Raw genomic sequence first — 18680 nt, forward strand, 5'->3', positions numbered from 1 at the left:
CTACCACTGGTTTGGTTAGTGATAGAGTTATCCTTGTCTCAAAAACGGCTATGTGGTTGCCCTTGGGGACAGTCGTATAGGTGCCGTGTAATTAGTTTATAGAACAATGTTCCACCCAAAAGGGAGCTGCTCTCTGCGACGAATTTCATCCGGAGGGATGCCGTCGGACGCCTGCTATGATGTTGGGACAGGTCGTATTAGTTTTGTAGATTTGATCAGGTGGCTTGGCGCCTGGTCTGATCATTCGGCCGGTGGCCTTGGTAAGTTCTTGGTGAACGTAGGTGCTAAGTAAAAGAAGGGTAGCCGCCTGTTAGGCACAGGGTCGGCCAGGCCCTAATCTTTTTAGCTAAGTATTGTGAGTAAAATACTCAATGGAGAGTAGCCGACTGTAAAGGAACAGACGGCATGCCCCTCGTAATACAAAATTGAATAGTAAGTGCAAACTTTATTAAGTAGCTCTTTACTTTACATCATTCAGAAGAAATATTTTTTAAGGTTATCTACATTCCAAGTTCGAGGCAACGGTTGTCCGTCTGGTGTTTCCAGACGGTAGGTACCGTCCCTGACTTCCTCATAGATTCGGTAGGGTCCTTCCCAGTTGGGAGTTAGTTTGCCAGACTCATTAGCCCTACCAACTGCTTCCATTTTTCTAAGTACAAAGTCCCCTACTTTGAGTGGACGCCTGTGTACTTTTTTGTTGTATGATCTAGTCATTCTCAGGCGATAGATCTCATGGCGCAAAACAGCATTGCCCCTCTTTTCAGGAAGTGAGTCTAATGCCAGGCGCATGGCTTCCCAGTTTGCCTCTTCGTCATATAGCATTACTCGAAGAGTCGGCTCGTAGTGTTCTATTGGAAGAACAGCTTCAGCACCATAAGTTAGGAGGAATGGAGTTTCTCCAGTCGCCCCTTTTTCAGTCGTCCTAATGGCCCAGAGAACATGTGGTAGTTCATCCGCCCATAGGCCGCCTGCTCGTTCAATCTTTTTCTTGAGACCGTCTGAGATGATTTTATTAAAGGCTTCTACCTGGCCGTTTGCTTGTGGACGGCCGACAGATGCAAAGTAGTGTGCAATTCCTTGGTCTCCCAACCAGCGTTTGAGAACAGGCGTCTCAAATTGGGGACCATTATCAAAAACCATAGACATGGGAACCCCGAACCGAGTGATGACGTTTTTCCAAATGAATGAAATTACATCTTTCGTCTTGATTCCCTTTACAGCCTCCGCCTCTACCCATTTAGTGAAGTAGTCAACGGCAACAAGTATATACCTTCTGCCGCCTATAGCAGGCGTGTATGGACCCAGAATGTCCATGCCCCACTTAGCAAACGGTAGTGGGCTGTGAATGGTAGTGAGGTCAGTAGCCGGACGGTGAATTAATTTGCCAAACCTTTGGCACTTGTCACATTTTTTCACCATCTCCATTGCATCTGCTTCCAAAGTAGGCCAAAAGTAGCCCTGCCGCCTTGCCCTTTGAGCAAGCATCCTACCACCTATATGAGAAGCACAGTAACCAGAGTGAAGATCATCTAGTATCTCTCGTCCCTTTTCAGGAGTAACACACTTTAAGAAGGGTTGAAGGTACCCCCTCTTGTGAAGTTCTCCCTGTATCATTTCAAAACAGGAGGCTCGTTTTTTCAGTGCTGCCGCCTGTTGAGGATCATCCGGCAGTGTACCGTTTGTCAGATATGCCCTGATTGAATCCATCCAGGTTGAGCTTCTGTCTAGGATTCCAATAGGGTTTTCCTCGATGCTTCTCTTCTCCATTACTTCCCAAAAAACAGTTCGAGGAGTATCGGAGGAGGCGGATGATGCTAATTTTGACAGTGCATCTGCCTGGTTGTTTTCTGATCTCGGCACTTGGATCAGATGGAAATCCTCAAGGGAGCCGACTGCTTGTCGGACCGCCTGTAAATACTTGATCATGGCCGGATGGGTTGCTTCGTATTCGCCATTGTACTGACTCACTATCAATTGTGAATCAGAACAGGCGTCTATTTTTCTTGCCCCTGCCGCCTTGCACATGCGGATCCCGGCTAGTAAAGCTTCATATTCTGCCTCATTGTTTGAAGCCTGAAAACTGAAGCGTAGAGCATACTCGAACCTGTCGCCCTCTGGAGATTGACATACGACGCCTGCTCCACAACCATTTGAAGTAGAGCTTCCATCCACATATACCTTCCAGACTTGGTCTGGAACTTGAGAGTCAGGAGGACGAGTCATCTCTACAATAAAGTCAGCAAAGGCTTGCCCCTTCACTGCTTTTCTAGGCTCGAAAGTAACTTCGAGGCTCTGTATTTCGATGGCCCATTTGATCATTCGTCCTGACGACTCCATGATGGTAAGGGGCCGCTTGATTGGTTGGTCGGTATACACGACGACTGCATGTGCCAAAAAGTAGGGCTTCAATTTTTTAACAGCCATGAAGAGTGCAAGACCAAATTTCTCCACTAGGGGATACCTCAACTCGGCATTTTTCAGTACGTGACTGACAAAGTAGACCGGGAGCTGACAGCCGTCCCTTTCAGCAAGGAGCACAGCGCTTAACGCATGATCAGAGACGGCCAGGTACATGTAGAGATCCTCTTTGGGCAAAGGGCTGACCAGCCTCGGCAAGGAATGCAAGTGAACTTTTAATTTCTGGAAGGCGGCCTCAGCATCCGGCCCCCATTCAAACCTTGCCTTTTTCTTAATTGCCTGGAAAAAGTATAGGCATTTGTCGCCTGATCGGCTTAGGAATCTCCCCAAGGCCGCCAGACAACCTGTTAACTTCTGAACCTCTCGGATGATACGAGGCGACTGCATGTCAATGACCGCCTGCACCTTCTCAGGGTTCGCCTCTATTCCTCTCTGATTGATAAGGAATCCGAGAAATTTCCCAGACTCAACTCCAAATACACATTTCTTGGGATTGAGCATGACATGGTGCCGCCTGAGTGTGGCGAAAGTTTCTCGGAGGTCCGTCAAATGATCTTTCTGAAGTTTAGTCTTGACAATCATATCATCAATATATGCCTCGACGTTTCTCCCAATCTGATCAAAGAACACTGTGTTTATCATTCGTTGGAAGGTAGCCGGGGCATTCTTAAGACCAAACGGCATGACCGTGTAACAGTATAACCCCTGATTAGTGACAAAGGCCGTCTTCTCCTGATCTTTCTTCCATAAGGGAATTTGATGGAAACCAGAATAGGCGTCCATAAAACTCATCAAGGCATGACCCGCTGTTGAGTCGACCAGGTTATCAATTTTAGGCAGAGGGTAACTGTCTTTGGGGCACGCCTTGTTTAAGTCTGTGTAGTCTACACACATTCGCCAGGTGCCATTCGGCTTTTTAACAAGCACCACATTTGCAACCCAGTCTGGGAAGTAACATTGCCGAATGAACCCTGCATCAAGTAATTTTTTAACTTCGGCGGTTGCCGCCTGACTTCTTTCTTCGCCATGGTTCCGCTTCTTTTGCCGTACCGGCTTCTTTTTCGGATCCACAGCGAGTTTATGTACTGCCAGATCAGGACTAATGCCTGGCATTTCATGGACTTCAAATGCAAAGATGTCCTTGTATTCTTTCAATAGGTTGTGAAAGTCGTCACCAAGGTTTCTCAGAGCAGTCGTCCCAACTTTGACTGTTCGGTCAGGACGTGAGTCGTCTAAGATCAGGTCCGCATGCTCACCAGCCGGCTGAGGGCGGAACTCATCCGGCCGCTCCTCTGCCAATGATTGCTATTTTCTTGCTTTTCTTGCGGACTCTGTCTGGGACGCCTTTCTCTTTTTGTCGCCTGTTTCTTGAACAGGCGCACTCTCCTTGACATTGTCAAGGTCTGTTTTTTCTCCACTTGACCCAGTGGCCATAACAGTGGGCTTGACATCCGAGAGATAGCACTCTCGGGCCATCCTCTGATCTCCCCTTAGGGAGCCGACTGTTCCATTATCCCTCTCAAACTTAAGCAGCATAAGAGACGGGATTATAACAGCCTTGGAATTATTCAGGGTTGGTCGACCCAGAATCATGTTGTAGGCCGAGAGTTCCTCTACTACTAGGAACCGGACTACCATGTGTCGTCCTTCCCCTTTTTCGCCCAGGCGAATGGGTAAATCTACTCGTCCCAGTGGGTGGACGACTCCTCCTCCAAACCCTATTAAAGGGTGGGAGGCCGGATGTATGCAGTCCGTCTGATATTTCAGTTTTGACAGACATTTGCTGCTGATGAGATCTGAGGAGCTCCCGGTATCTATGAGGATTCGGCCAACTCTCTGGTTGGCCACTTTACATTCAATAACGAGAGGGTCGTCATGCGGCCCCCTTACCCCTCCTAGATCCTCTTCAGTGATGACAATCTCAGGAAATGTATATTTGGACGGCCGTTCTTGGTGAACGGAATTTACATCTAACCGCCTTATATTATCTTTGTTGCCCCTAATAGTGGGGCCGCCTCCTGAGAAGCCGCCTGCAATGGTGTAGACGACTGCATCATCTGTATCGGAACTGTCGGCCTGTTGATTCTTTTTGGCCGACTGCTTTTTTGAGGAAGTGTTCCCCGTAGATTTCTTGACATAAGTGTCAAGATCACCTTGCTCAGCGAAGCGGTCTAGGTACCGCATGAGACTGATGCAGTCATTGGTGTGATGACCAACGTCATCATGATAAGCACAGATTTTGTCTTGGTTCCGGTTGTTTGCAGAACCCTTCATGGGGACCGGCTTCTCAATTGAGAACCGTCCCTTTATTTCTTTTAGGATAAACTGGTTATCCTTGTTAAACACATACTTTGGGGAGTATGGTTTGAATTCTTTTTTCTTTTTCTGGGCCGGCTGTTTAGAGGAATCAACCGCCCAGACCTCTTTTCTTTTCTCATCTTTGTTAGACGACTGTTTCTGTCGTCCTTCTCTTTTGTCGAACCTTTTCCCGTCCGACTGTTTTATCGTACACAGATCAGTCGCCTGTATATAGGCTTCTGCTTCAATCAAGGCCTCTTGAAGAGTCGCCACCCTTTTTCGAACTAAATCAAATTTGAAGGTAGACCCGTCTTTGAGACCTCTAAAAAAGTCAGTATAAGCTACCTCATCCGGTAACCCTTGAATCTATATTCTCATCAAGTTGAACCGCCTGATGTAAGAACGAAGCCCCTCCTTCTCGCCCTGCTGAATTGTTCCCAAATCAAGGGTCGTTTTCTTCGCAGGGATGTTCATGGCGAAGTTGGAGGCAAATAAGTAAGCAAGCGTCCTTAAGCTGTTTACACAACCAGTCGGCAGGTTGCCGAACCATTGCTGTGCGATTCCCTTGAGAGTCGCTGGGAAACACTTGAACCAAGTGGGATCATCCAACCCTTGAAGGTACATCAGGTTGGTGAATGCCATCAGATGGTCTTCTGGGTTAGTAGTGCCGTCATAGGCGCCTACTAGTACATTTTTTACTTTGGCCGGCTGAGCGGCTTCAGTAATTTCCTTGGAGAAGGCCGACGGCTGTTCACCAAGTCTAAGCAATCGTAGCTGCCAGTCCATAGGTTGGACGTTTTTTGCTGCAGGTCCACCAAATGGAGGTGGCTGCATAAAATACTGTTGTTGCGGCACAAATGGTAAGTTTGGTACCGCCTGGGCACTATGAAAGTCGGACTGACGGGAGGTGCCGCCTGACTGACTCTCATGGTACGACTGAGTATGCCTCATCGAGGCATTTCGCAAACTGTCTTGAAAATTTGAAGTAGAAGCCGACTCTGACAATCGGTCACTCTTCTTCTACTCTAGCAGTAGCCGAGCATCTGTGAACGTTTGCTTTGACCCGTCCGCCTGAATATGACGAACCGGTTTCCTATTTCCCGTAGGATAACGGAATTTTGTGAAATCAAGAGCAGGTGGCTCCCGCTTCTTGGATTTAGGATGAGGAGTCGCCTCTCGCCCTGGCTTCCTCTTCAGTGAAGTGGAAGGTTTTTTGGCCGACTGCTCTTTGACTGAAGCAGGCGGCTTTTTGTTGATCAACTCTTGAATCTCTCCCTTGAAGTCCCTCATGAAGGTCATGAGTTCGTTCCTTGTGATGGGAGCAGACCCATCAGTCGGCTGTTGCCGAGCAGGCGGTGCGCCTGCTGGCTCGCTTCCTGTTTGAAGATGCTCCCGTTCCCTCCTTTCGGTATGACGGGTACGTCGGGCCCTTAGGGTCCCGTCTGGAGCTGTATGAGTTTCCACTTCAAATTCACTTTCGGTGTCATGGTCCGACTGAACTTGAGGGTCGTTTAGGGGACGCCTCTCTTCAGGAGTCGGTACAGACTTGGATGCCATCTCTGAAGTACTCTCCCCACAGACGGCGCCAAATGTTTCGGGGTTTTCTGATGTCCTGCGGGAGAGTTACAATTCCGAGACTGGAACCGGACGCCTGTACCTGCAAAATAACGGAGACTCCTGAGAGCTCCGCCTCCAACGGTCAAGTTAGTACCTGATTAAGGAGTAATTAATACGGAAATTAAAGTAATAAGACCTCTCTAGGTGAGAGTGTTTAATGTTGGTAATCTGCTTTGTTAGCGAGATTAGCCGGTTATTAGTGTTCCGTAATGTTTCTGTTCTTCTCTGTTCTTCAGGTGAGATTAATTGCTTGATCAATTGCCTCTCAATTGCTTGATCCCTTTTAATGAGGATTAATTAAGTATTTATAGTCTTGAGAAGCGTGCCACTCTCTAGGTTTAGGGTAAACCTAGGGCTGACCGGGCCTCTAGACAGGATTGGGCCTTGTTGGCCGGTTTTCCCATTTGGCATGGGTGGACACGTGGCGTGCCTCGATTGGTCCGTAGAGGACGTATCTGTGATTGACACGTGGCAGGCTCCTATTGGCCTTCGTGAAGGACACGTGGCGGAACCTGGTTGGTCCACTTGTCAGACGGTGATTGGTGGATAAAAATCCCCTAATCAGTGATTACAAGTACAAATTCCCTTTAAACATGCATAAAAGGTGTGATCAAACAATAAATAATAAATATCAAGCAACATAATCATAAAATAAATATCATGAATAATAATTATAATAATAATAACAATCATCATAAATTATAACAATTATAATCATAATCATGTTCATGTTAATATTAAAGCATAATGATAGCAAGATCCTAAGCATGATACTAACAAGATTAATAACAAACCCTAGCATGTCACTAAGCAATAAAAATCAAATCTTTAACCCTAACATGATACTAACAATCATAAATATTAGGAAGAACATAGGAAGCATCGTAACAATCATATTTAATATTAAAATTACCCTAGACATGATACCAGGAATATCATAATAACAATATAAACATGATTTCTACACCATAACATCAATAAAAAAACATTAAAGCACTTACTTTGATGCCTCGTACCTCTTTCTAATAACAAAATACACACTTAGTAACTTCAAGGAAAATAAACAAACAATTAAATTAAATAATTGAAAGAGAGATTTGGGACCAAACCCTCAGAAATTAAAACCTTTCACGTCTACGGCGAAGGCAACTTCGAATATGGCTAGGTGTTTCTAGATCTTGCGAATACGGAATTTTGTATGTAAACGACTAATTTAGAAAAGAGAGAGAGAGGGAGATGATGGTGAATGATTAGAGAGAATGAGAGAATTATCGAATGAAAACTGATTGTAGGTGAATTCGTGAATGAAAATGGAGTTTTTAATACGTTATTTATAGAGAAATCAGCCAAAAAGATAAAATATCAAAACAGAGCACTTGGCGCACGCAAAACGAGATTGGCGCACGCAAAATAGAGCTGGCGCCAGCACCAGCTTATTGGCACCAGGCGCCAATGCCTGGACTCAGGCGCCAGGCCTGTTTTTGACGTGTTTTCGAAAATCAGATAAGTTTGCCGTACTGGAGGATAAAATCGTATCTTTTCCTCGAAAATGCTTTTTGATTTTAATTAAAACTCTGAAAAGTCAACAAAAGTCAATTTATCAATGCTAATTGAATTAGGAGTGAAAAGAACCTTCTAGAAGAATCTAAAAGACTAAAACCATTCCTAATTGCTTTAGGAATGATAAATCATATTAGGCCCTCCTCTAGATCATTGGGCCGTATATAAAGCTTAGACCGGGCCCAGTTTGGTAAATTGGCCATAACTTCCTCAATATTCATTGGAATTGGGCTTATAATATATCGTTAGAAAGCTCTTGGCAAGCCCCATCCAACTACACTATTATTGGACCCATATCATGGACCAACCAAACTGGATTGACTGTTTTCTTAAAATAAGTTTTCAAAAACAAAGAGAAGAGAAAAGAAATTAAAACTATCCGTAACACTAAACTTTCCACACTTTCGCTTCATTCGATTATGATTCGACGTGAAAGGTACTCATCACTGGGTTTGGTTTTTGGGGAGACACAAATGGGTGTCTACAGAAGCCCCCACTTTGACTGAGTTTGGAGAAACGCAAGTTTCAAAAACAAAAGTCAAAGTAGCGATAGGGACGGAGAATGATTCAGAACGTTCTACGATCCTAAATCATTCTTGCAACGCCGATACCTGCAAACTAGCGTTAGTTAAACAGATAAAAGAGTTAAGAAACGCGTATCTTGCACCGTCGAGCACACGTCTCTGAAAGTAACCGATTGTTTTGATGACCTCCTACAAGCTAGAGAATGCCATCCCGCTTGAAAACTGCTACGCCTGTAACTGCTTCCAATTTAGAAGATTGCTTAGCCTGAAACGATCCTCCTCCGCATTGATAATATTCCACGTCCAAGGGAATACTATCGAAGATTGTTTCTCTTGAAACAATCCTCAGTTGTTTGTGACAACTCTCCACAATCTAGGGAACGCCACCTTGCTGTTTCGATGTTCACTCGTCTCTGAACAAAGAGCTTCTTTTTTATATGTTCACGCGCCTCTGAACAAAGAGATTCTTTTTTATATGTCCACGCGTCTCTGAACAAAAGAGCTTTTGAATAATATGCCCACGCGTCTCTGGAGCAAAAGAGCTTGATGGAAATGTTCACGCGTCTCTGAACAATAGAACTTGAATGAAATGTCCAAGCGTCTCTGAACGAAGAGCTTTTGAATGATATGCCCACGCGTCTCTGGAGCAAAGAGCTTTGATGGAGATGTTCACGCATCTCTTAACAAAAGAGCTTGAATAATATGCCCACGCGTCTCTGGAGCAAAGAGCTTTGATGATTGAATGTTTGTTGCGATAATATTCTGAAGAAAAAATTTCCGAAGACCAACGTTTATCGATCTCTAAAGCTCGCCTGAACTTTGCTTCCGCTAAAACCAGTATGTCGGTGTTTCCGTGATGAGCCAATTCTTAGGCGCTTTAAGCTAAGTGAGACGATCTTTCATCAGGTTGACCACTTATTGTGATTGTAATCAAACTGACTACTTAATCATGTCAAATTGCTTATAGGGGCTAACTGGCGTACCAAGGAACCCGAAATTTCTGTATGAGGTCGAAATCACCTTTATGAGAGGCTTTGATCTATGTCGCTGCTGAAATATCTCTGGCGCCAAGAATTGACTCTGTCGTCGAATGCTGTGATAGGGTCTTCCCTATTCTGCTGCACCTGTATTTATTTTTTACTATAGAACTTTGCCAATCTCTTTAATTATCTTAGGTTTGACCTAAGGCTTAGCATTGCTTGACTCAACTCATTGACTTGACACGACTCAAGGTATAAACTTGACTCGATGTGATTGACTGACTCGAGGTTGACTCGGCTCAAAGTGTTTGACACATGCGTTAGAAACGACATGACTCAATGTGTACATGACTCGTGTGTGCATTTGTAATGTGATCGTGCGACTCAAAAATGCAAAAAAGCAAAAATTTTCCGTCATTTTTGTGGAGGGTATCGACTTTCTCCCGAAAAAGAAAGACGCGAAAATGAAGAATCGAAATTTGAAGGTGCATGTTGAATGAGCTTAGTCAAATGTTGTTTGATGCTATCTCTCAGGGTGCAGGGATTAATCCATCCTAGGCTATCTCAATGGTTGACTCAATGATGAAAGTATTTGGGTAACTTAGGCACGGAGGCTAAGCACTTCATACTTCGTGATACAATGATGATTGATAAGTGATGAGCGATGTGACAAGGCATGCTTTATGTTAAGATTCCATGACAAAGGGTTCCTAAGGGGAGTCAATTTGGTCATGTATCTGTGCAGTGTGTGAAATTGACACTAAAGGTAGGCCGCAAGAGCTAAGTGTGTGGAGAAAATATTATTTAAAAGAGTCAAATGGTGGTGACTCTTAGGCTAGGTAAGATAGTGATGTAGGGATCAAGCCCCCAAGTCTAGCTCTAAGTAGATAAGGATAAGCATTGGAGATCCCTTGATATGATCATGGTGCAAGTGTGTGAATGTTAATATGAATGCATGTTTATTACGGCCGCACCTCGATGTGAGGTTGCCTACGTATCTGTTAGGAATCAGGCTGAACGTAGCTCTAGCCGAACCTCGCACAAGTATGTGTATACCTCAAAAAGGTCTTTTTAAGGGTTATAACGTGGTTAGGCTAAATGTTATAGAAGAAGGGGATAGAGGCTCAAGACCCTAGATAAGTCCAAGGTGTGCAACCTCGCTTTTGAATCTTTTTATTTTCATGCTTGAGTTTTAGCTCCTTTTTAGCTCTCTTTTCTCTTTTGCTTTAGTATCTATTTTATCTTTATAAGTGTGGGCAATCCCGATCATGCGGTTTATCACTCACTTGGCATTCATGTTTCTCGGGCACGGTGTCGAGCACTTGATAAGAGACGCAATCTAAGACGTGTTCATATCAAAGACATTTTCATATCAAAGACATTGGAACACTTGCCCTTTTGTACACTTTTATTTATTTTTTTCTTTTTTATTTTGATCTTTTGAATTACTCAAGCTCTTTTTTAGAATTGCATAAGTTACACACCATCCCATCCCGAGGTTAGGTAGATGTAGGTTGAAAAAAGAAAGGTCTATCGTTAGACGAGGCTCAAAGTGGTTTATGAAGAAAGGATTGCATATTTGAAAGGTGAAAGGAGATATGATGTGGCTACAAGGGGTGCCTTAAATCATTGGTATACCTTGTGCTTAATTCGACATTTTTTTTAATGCAATATAATGAAATCATCATATATAAGGAAATAAATTATCATTTTTATTAAAAGAAAATATATAATGGTCCTAAAAAATAAATCTAAGGAGAAATAAAAAGGTGCCTATGCTAGACTTATTGGGGAAAGGGTAAATAAAAAAGAAATAGAAGAAAGAGGTCACGAAATCTTGTCGTTGAAGCTCGCCTCTTGTCTTGTGTTGTTTTCTTTATCATCACTCGCTCTTCTTGTAAACTGGAGGTATGGGAAGCTTGTTGTTATCAATCAAATGTTGGATATCCTCCTTTAGCTTCCAACAGCTCTCAGTAGCATGACCCCTACCTTGGTGGTACTTGCAGTGTTCGTTTGGATTCCAACTAGGCAATATTTTCTTAAGTGGGGGATCTTGAATAGGTCCAATGGGAGTAATGATTCCCTTGGCATGGAGTCGATTGAAAGCATCATCGTAGCTAATTCCAATAGGGGTAAATTCCCTTTTCGGTTGCTTTCGATTACCCATGGCTAGAATCTCACTAAGGTCGAAAGTACCTACACTATTACTAGAGTAGGTGTTTCCGGAAGAAGGATAGTCGTATTCTTCTTCCCTTTACAGCCACTGTTACTATTGTTACTAATCTTGGCCTTCTTGTTGCGCGGAGGAACATGAAGGAGATTAGAATCACTGAGGTCTTGAACACGATCCTTGAGGGAGACATACTTCGGTGGTGTGACCACGACCTCTATGGTATCGACAAAAGGAATTTGGATCCCAATTGGGAAACCGTTTTTCAAGCGGAGGGTCTTGACTGGGACCAATGGGGTGGATAAGACCTTGATCGTGAAGACAGTCAAAAGCTTCATTGCGAGTCATTCTTATTGGTGTGTATTCTTCAATGGTCCGTTTTGCCTGTGGCTTAGAAGCATTGAGTTCTTCATTAAACTCTTGGCGAGAATTTTGTTCAATGGCCATTACCCGATTTGCTAATCCTTCTACCACATTCAAGAGCATGGCAATGACATCTTGCAGTTTTCGAACGTCCTCTTTTAGACTTGACGAGTCTTCCCTGGTATTATCTAAGAAAAGACTTTCATCCTCCCCGATCATGGCCACTTTATCGAGAGAGGTCATATAAGCTGTCTCGATCACGGGCTCTCCTACAGGTGCAATAAGAAGTGATGGATCGAAGGATGCTTGGTCATCTTCGATGGCTAGAATCTCGGAAGTTTCATTGTTATCGATCAGATCTTGAATAGCTTCTTTGAGTTTCCAACACTCCTCAGTGTCATGACCCTTTCCTTGGTGATATTTGCAGTGCTTATTAGGGTCCCACTTAGGTGGCCTAGCTTCTGGAACTGGATCTTTGATGGGCCCTATGGGCATGACTAGTCCTTTGTGATGTAGCTTCTCGAAAGCTGTTTCATAACTCATACCAAGTGGAGTGAACACCCTCTTTGATCTTTGGATTCGTGGTTTAGAGGCGTTCGTGGCATGTACTTCATTAATGGGAGAGGAAGAAGAAGGATGGTCGTTCTTCTTTCCTCTCGCACCATTATCTTTTAGAAGGTCATCTTCGATGTCAATGCCTATGTTATACACAACCTTGAAAGTATTTAAATTGTGTTAGTACTTTAAGTGCTTTGAATACTTCCCTTGGAGATTCTTGATAAACATTCTCACAGATTCTTTTTCGGTAGGAGCCTTGACCATATTAGCAGAAGTTTCCCTCCATTTGCTGAAGAAAGACGTGAACCCTTCGTTTTCTTTTTGTTTTAACATCTCAAGTTGTCTGTGGTCTGTTTCGTCTTGGATGTTACACTTATATCTATCTATGAAAGCGTTTGTTATCGACTCCCAAGAAGAGGTCTTTTCTTTATTGAGAGAAAAGAACCATTGTTGACGTACGGTTTCGAGAGATAGTGGGAACAGAGAGGGGAAAACCTTCTTATCGATACCCTTAATGCTCATTATAGTTTCAAAAGCTCTTAGATGGAAGTAAGGGTTGTCTATTGCCTTGAATTTAGGGATGTCAGTGGCGTTGAACTTATGTGGAAGAAGTTCCTTGTCCAGCGAGACCCCTTGTGAACTCATGCCCTGAAATTTATAGTCACTAGATAGCTTGCTTAGACTTTCTTGCATGAGGTCCATTTGTTGTTGCTTCACGGGATCATTGATCTTGAGTGTGAGTAGCTTCAGTGTCTCAGTCACGGTAACCAATTGGTTCCTAAGCTCATTGACTTCTTCTTGACTTGCCATTATCTTTTTATCCTTCCTCTTTTGACGAATCGGTTTATAAAAAAGTGAGACTTGAATAAAGAGGTTGTCCTTGATTAATCGCCCTTCTCTCCTTGATCAAGTACTGTGGAAAAGGAATTTGGGGATATCTATTGTTAATTATTTGACTCAAGCTTTATTCGACATGCAATGGATGGAGGAAGTGAAGAAAAATGGAATAAAATGTGAAGAAGAATGATGGAGGTGGAGGGATATGAAGAATTAGGAATGGAATATACCCCCCAACTTAAATGACGAAAACACCGACTTATGCATGAACCTAAGACATGGTCATGGTGACATATACTCAAAGCGTGTGCTAAGACTAGTGAGTGTAGGTGATATGTTAAGACTTGTGTCATGACCATGTGGCTAGACTATGTGACTAGACTCAAGCAAAGACTAAGTTAAGACTTCACGTATATGCATTAAACTGGACAGACTGTGGTATTTTAGTCATAAATTTTTATCTGTGACTCTGATTTGGATGAAACCAACGCCAAATTAAAGATAAAACTCGGGGCTACAGATCCATAGGTTTTACAACTCGTAGTTCTTTCTAGAACTCTGGCTATGACCAAAACAAGTTGACGCTTGTGCAGTATACGGGAAAAAAAAATCCGGGTTGACTTAAAGGAACTATGACTCGATTTCATGTTTATTTATTAGATAAAATTAATTAATTAAACAAAGTCCTTTAGTCATTAATCAGTTTATTTAGTCTTAACACAAGTCAAACAAACGGTTAGGAAAAATCACATAGAGTATGCACAACAAATAATGCACAATTAGTCAAGTAGGCACAATATGATGCAATGAGTGTGCAACCTAACCATGGCTCTAGTTCTCTAAAGTTCGGGATATGGTTTAGTCAATAGAGGGTCCATGGTTAATTGTCCAGATGCACCGCGCGGAAGCCTAACCGTGAAGGGTTGGCGCGAGTGGATGGGATACCGCGAGCTTTAGAAAAAACTCGCTTCCATGGTTTGGTGAATTCAACAATCTCGGATGTACCCTTTGTTGCACGGAGCGTTCAATCGGGTAGATGGAGCATGAATTCCCAGAGGCTTATGTCCATATGTAGAACACATATGGGTTTCAGAAAAGTGAGAAAAAATTCAATCAGGAAGTAGGATCGAGCAAACTATACGAAAAACCGGTCAAAATTAGAACGCATATTTCTGGCTCGGTATTGGGGGAAATTGGCGCCAGCAATCAGAGACTGGCGCCAGTTTTTAACTGTAGCTCCTAGCGCCAATACTGGCGTCTGGCGCTACTGTTAAAATGCTGGCGCCAATGCTCTGGCCCCTGACGCTACTTCCCACATGCCTCAGCAGCTTTCTGTGCTCGATAAAATTTTCCAGTTTCGCGCGGCGTTATTTCGGTCCTAGTTGTGAAAGATATTTTTCAAATTTCCTACGTGTAAAATCCTATGTTTTTAACTCATTACGGATGGTCTTTCCAATGAGATCTTTTTTATGCATATGACAATAATGTTAATCAAAATTACGCACATGAAATACTTAGAACGTTTCGAGTCTCATCCACTCATTCTAAATCATTGCCGAAACAAATTCAGGAATTAAAATAGAAATTCTCCCCAGTGGAGTCGCCAAAAACCGTGGGGAATAATTTCAAGCGTTAATCCCCTTAGCTTGAACCCCACTGTGATCATACACTAAACTACGGTGGCGTCCAAAAGGGAAGAAGATAGAGCAAAAGAGTCGCCAACAAGTTTTAGGAACTTGTAAACCATTCACATGGTGAAGGTTACACCCCTTAACGATCCAAGAGATCGTCAACTCCATAAGGTCTAGAACCAAATAAGGGTTCGGGGATGAAGGTACAAATCCAACCTAAAAGAGATTGAACCTGCCCTAATAATAGGCCTCTACTTTATTCTGATCGTATTCATGTGTGCTTTCTGACTAACATGCAATCAATAGGATTAACCCCTAAACCTGTTTATCTATGTTGGTTGAATTTAATGCACAAATAAACTATTATTGGCGATCACTTGAAATTATAATCAAATTAACCCTAAACAAGATTATTAATTACCTTATTAAGCGTGATTACAAGTACAAATTCCCTTTAAACATGCATAAAAGGTGTGATCAAGCAATAAATAATAAATATCAAGCAACATAATCATAAAATAAATATCATGAATAATAATTATAATAATAATAATAATAATCATCATCATAAATTATAACAAATATAATCATAATTATGTTCATGTTAATATTAAAGCATAATGATAGCAAGATCCTAGGCATGATACTAACAAGATTAATAACAAACCCTAACATGTCACTAAGCAATAAAAAACAAATCTTTAACCCTAACATGATACTAACAATCATAATATTAGGAAGAACATAGAAAGCATCGTAACAATCCACTAGTAGAAAAAACGCTATTTGTAACGCCTTATTTGTAACCAACAGGTTTTTTTTAGTTACAAATACTATATTTGTAACCAACATTAGCTATGTATGTTATAAATAGAATAGTATTTGTAACTGACAACATAATGTTGGTTACAAATACATCCTATTCGTAACGAACATTATAATGTTGGTTACAAATACATCCTATTTGTAACGGACAACATATAGTTGGTTACAAATAGGAAGGATATTTTATATACTCTCGTAACCCTAACTACCACTACAGCCGCCCCCTCCCCCCTTATTTTCTTTCTGATCTATATTCTCTCTCCTCCTCCGTTCTCTTCTTTCTCCCCTCTTTCACTCTTAGCTTCCTTTATTTGTTCCTCTCGAATATCTCCCTTCTTCACTCTCTTCTTTCCCTCAACCTCTTAGCAATTCTCTCTTCCACGAGCACACAACGCGCCATTAGCTATTATCATCAACAATCGAGCTTCACCATCAACCATAGCAGCCGTTAACAACTGTGCACACACCGTGAAACTATCGAGCATCCACACCGCAAACCTCCTTCAACATCGGGAGCTTGAATCTCGCAGCAGGCCAGGTGAGGTTTTACATTCTAAATCCCTAATTTTGCTCAATTCATTTTTAGTTTTATGAATTTTAGGGTTTTCAATTTGCTTCTGATTTTTCTTTCTTTATATGTGATTTTGTTGAATTTACAACAGGGAAATTGTTTGAATTTATATCTAATTTGTCCTCAAAGTAGTGTAATTTGATGAATTTGTAGTCGTATTAGTTAGATTATGCGGTGAAATGCATTATCTAGTCAATTCGAAGTGGAATTTGACAAATTTGAGTTATTTTAGGATGATAGAAATTGAAAATCATTAGGATTTTTGCTGAACCTTGATTTAATGATGTCGTAACTATCAAGTTGACCGCCGTTTCAATTTGATGGGATGTGGTTATAGCATAATCTTGCTATTTAGTTGCCAATTGCCGACTCCTCTCTATAATTATCAAAATTATATTTTGTTTTCTTCTCTATAATGCTGAGGTATTGTAATATTTATGGAGTTATTATGTTTTGTTGTACTGAGAGTACAACAATTTTCAGGTATTGAGTTTGTTTGGTTTCAATTATACTTCTTGTTGTCGTTGTTATGTTGTCAAGAGGTTCATGCTCGCGATTGTAGAATGAGTATTAGTGAGGGTGAGGTGAATATGAGTTGTTGTAGCTTCTTTGTGGACCTTTTTTTAGAATCTTAAACATCCTTAGTTGAGAATTTGATTTAGAATTCTTTAGAATGTATGCATTAATATTGAACAGGTGTATGTGTTGTGATACTTTGGAAAAGAATTTTCCAGTTTCCATTTTAACAAAATTTTGTGGAATGGATCCATATAAAATGAGGCAATGCATGTCGCTTATTTGCATGTGTTCAAGTTTGACATTCATGTAACGTGTAGAATGTCCTCTGCTTGATTAATTAATTTGATGTTTGGCTTTTCATTTCCTTTTGATGTGGCTCTGAATTTTATTCATACAAATATGCTTTTCGAGTCTGAAACTTTTGCTTTATATGTAGTTCGATTCCATAGGTTATCAAGGTACTAGAATTATAATTTACAATCTATAGGAGGATAGTTGGAGCTGGATTTTAGTACCGATCCTCATGTATTATCAAACTGATTTCATAGGCCTAAGACATTTTTTTTTAATTTTTTTTATGAACAGGATATCCAAATTTGAGGATTCAATAGAGATGAGAAGAGGTGGCTAGAAAGTATCCCAATTCTATGCATTTCTTAACATATCAGCATTCACTACGGGTATGTGAGGTTCATAGTTTAATTCTCTTTACATAATACTCGTTTTTAAGGTCAGACGCGCAACAAGTCACCCCAAGACTAGATGCATGGTCATAGACACTTATAGTCACAATAAATATTATGACACTAATCTGTTATTAACAATAATTGTATGAACGGTAAATCATATTTGAAAAGAAAAAAAAAATACTCTGACATACTGACTGGTGTTGCTTTGATTTCAGAGTTATGCATCAATCCTTTATCTAAGAATTCCTTCTAATTTTTATAAATTTATTGATTGTTGGGTATTGTAGCTGTAATCTAAGGCGGTTGATCTAACACTATGTGTCGTGGTATCCATTGATTTATGCGAGTTTGGTTAATTTTGTTTTTTTTTTGGTAATCTAGAAAAATTGAACTCTTGCTAAATGCTTATGGTTGAACATTAGTGACTTGAGAATTTTTTTTTATTTTATTCTGAATATATAAATATGTAATTTGATCTTATTTAGACCGTAATTGCGTGCTAACTTAGATAAATATAATGTATAAATTACCCTTTTGAACAAATCTATCATTTCCCTATAATCTAATTTAGAAGTCTCATTTTTTTTATTATTTATTTTTTTTGTGTTTGCACAGGAAAAGGAGCTTAACAACAGGAGCTTAACAACATTTGTGAAGGTTATACTAAGCGTGTAAGCCCAACGTGACAAACTATGATGGGAGCTATATAGACACTTTTTACTTTTTTAGACCTTTTTTTAGAATAATCTGTTGTAATGAAATGATGTAATGAGATAGAATATAATTTAGTTTGTATCAATTGAAAAGATTATTATTCCCCAGAATATTCACCTATTTATTTTTATTTTTTTTTGTTGTTGAATTGGTGCCTTTAATAATAATAATAATAATAATAATAATAATAATAATAATAATAAAATACGTAGTAATAATAATAAAGTTATATCGACCAAGCATTTATTAGGTATTTTTTTTTTTTAATATCGAAAATGAGCATTTGTAACCAACAATTGACATGTCTGTTACAACTAGGTTCCTATTTGTAACTGACATATCAATTGTAGGTTACAAATATTTACCCGTTTGTAACGAACATATTAAATTTCCGTTACAAATACAT

At 40.9% G+C, this 18680-nt stretch overlaps 1 long non-coding RNA gene across 1 annotated transcript; it reads left to right on the forward strand.

Annotated features, from left to right (window-relative positions):
• Positions 1-15952: 15952 nt before the first annotated feature.
• Positions 15953-18409, forward strand: LOC110702660. The gene is made up of 3 exons (XR_002507542.1): positions 15953-16319; positions 17457-17551; positions 18176-18409. It is a non-coding gene; the product is annotated as an uncharacterized LOC110702660 (long non-coding RNA).
• Positions 18410-18680: the final 271 nt, after the last annotated feature.

Source organism: Chenopodium quinoa, unplaced genomic scaffold (genome assembly GCF_001683475.1).
Source record: "Chenopodium quinoa cultivar QQ74 unplaced genomic scaffold, ASM168347v1, whole genome shotgun sequence".
Taxonomy (NCBI): domain Eukaryota; kingdom Viridiplantae; phylum Streptophyta; class Magnoliopsida; order Caryophyllales; family Amaranthaceae; genus Chenopodium; species Chenopodium quinoa.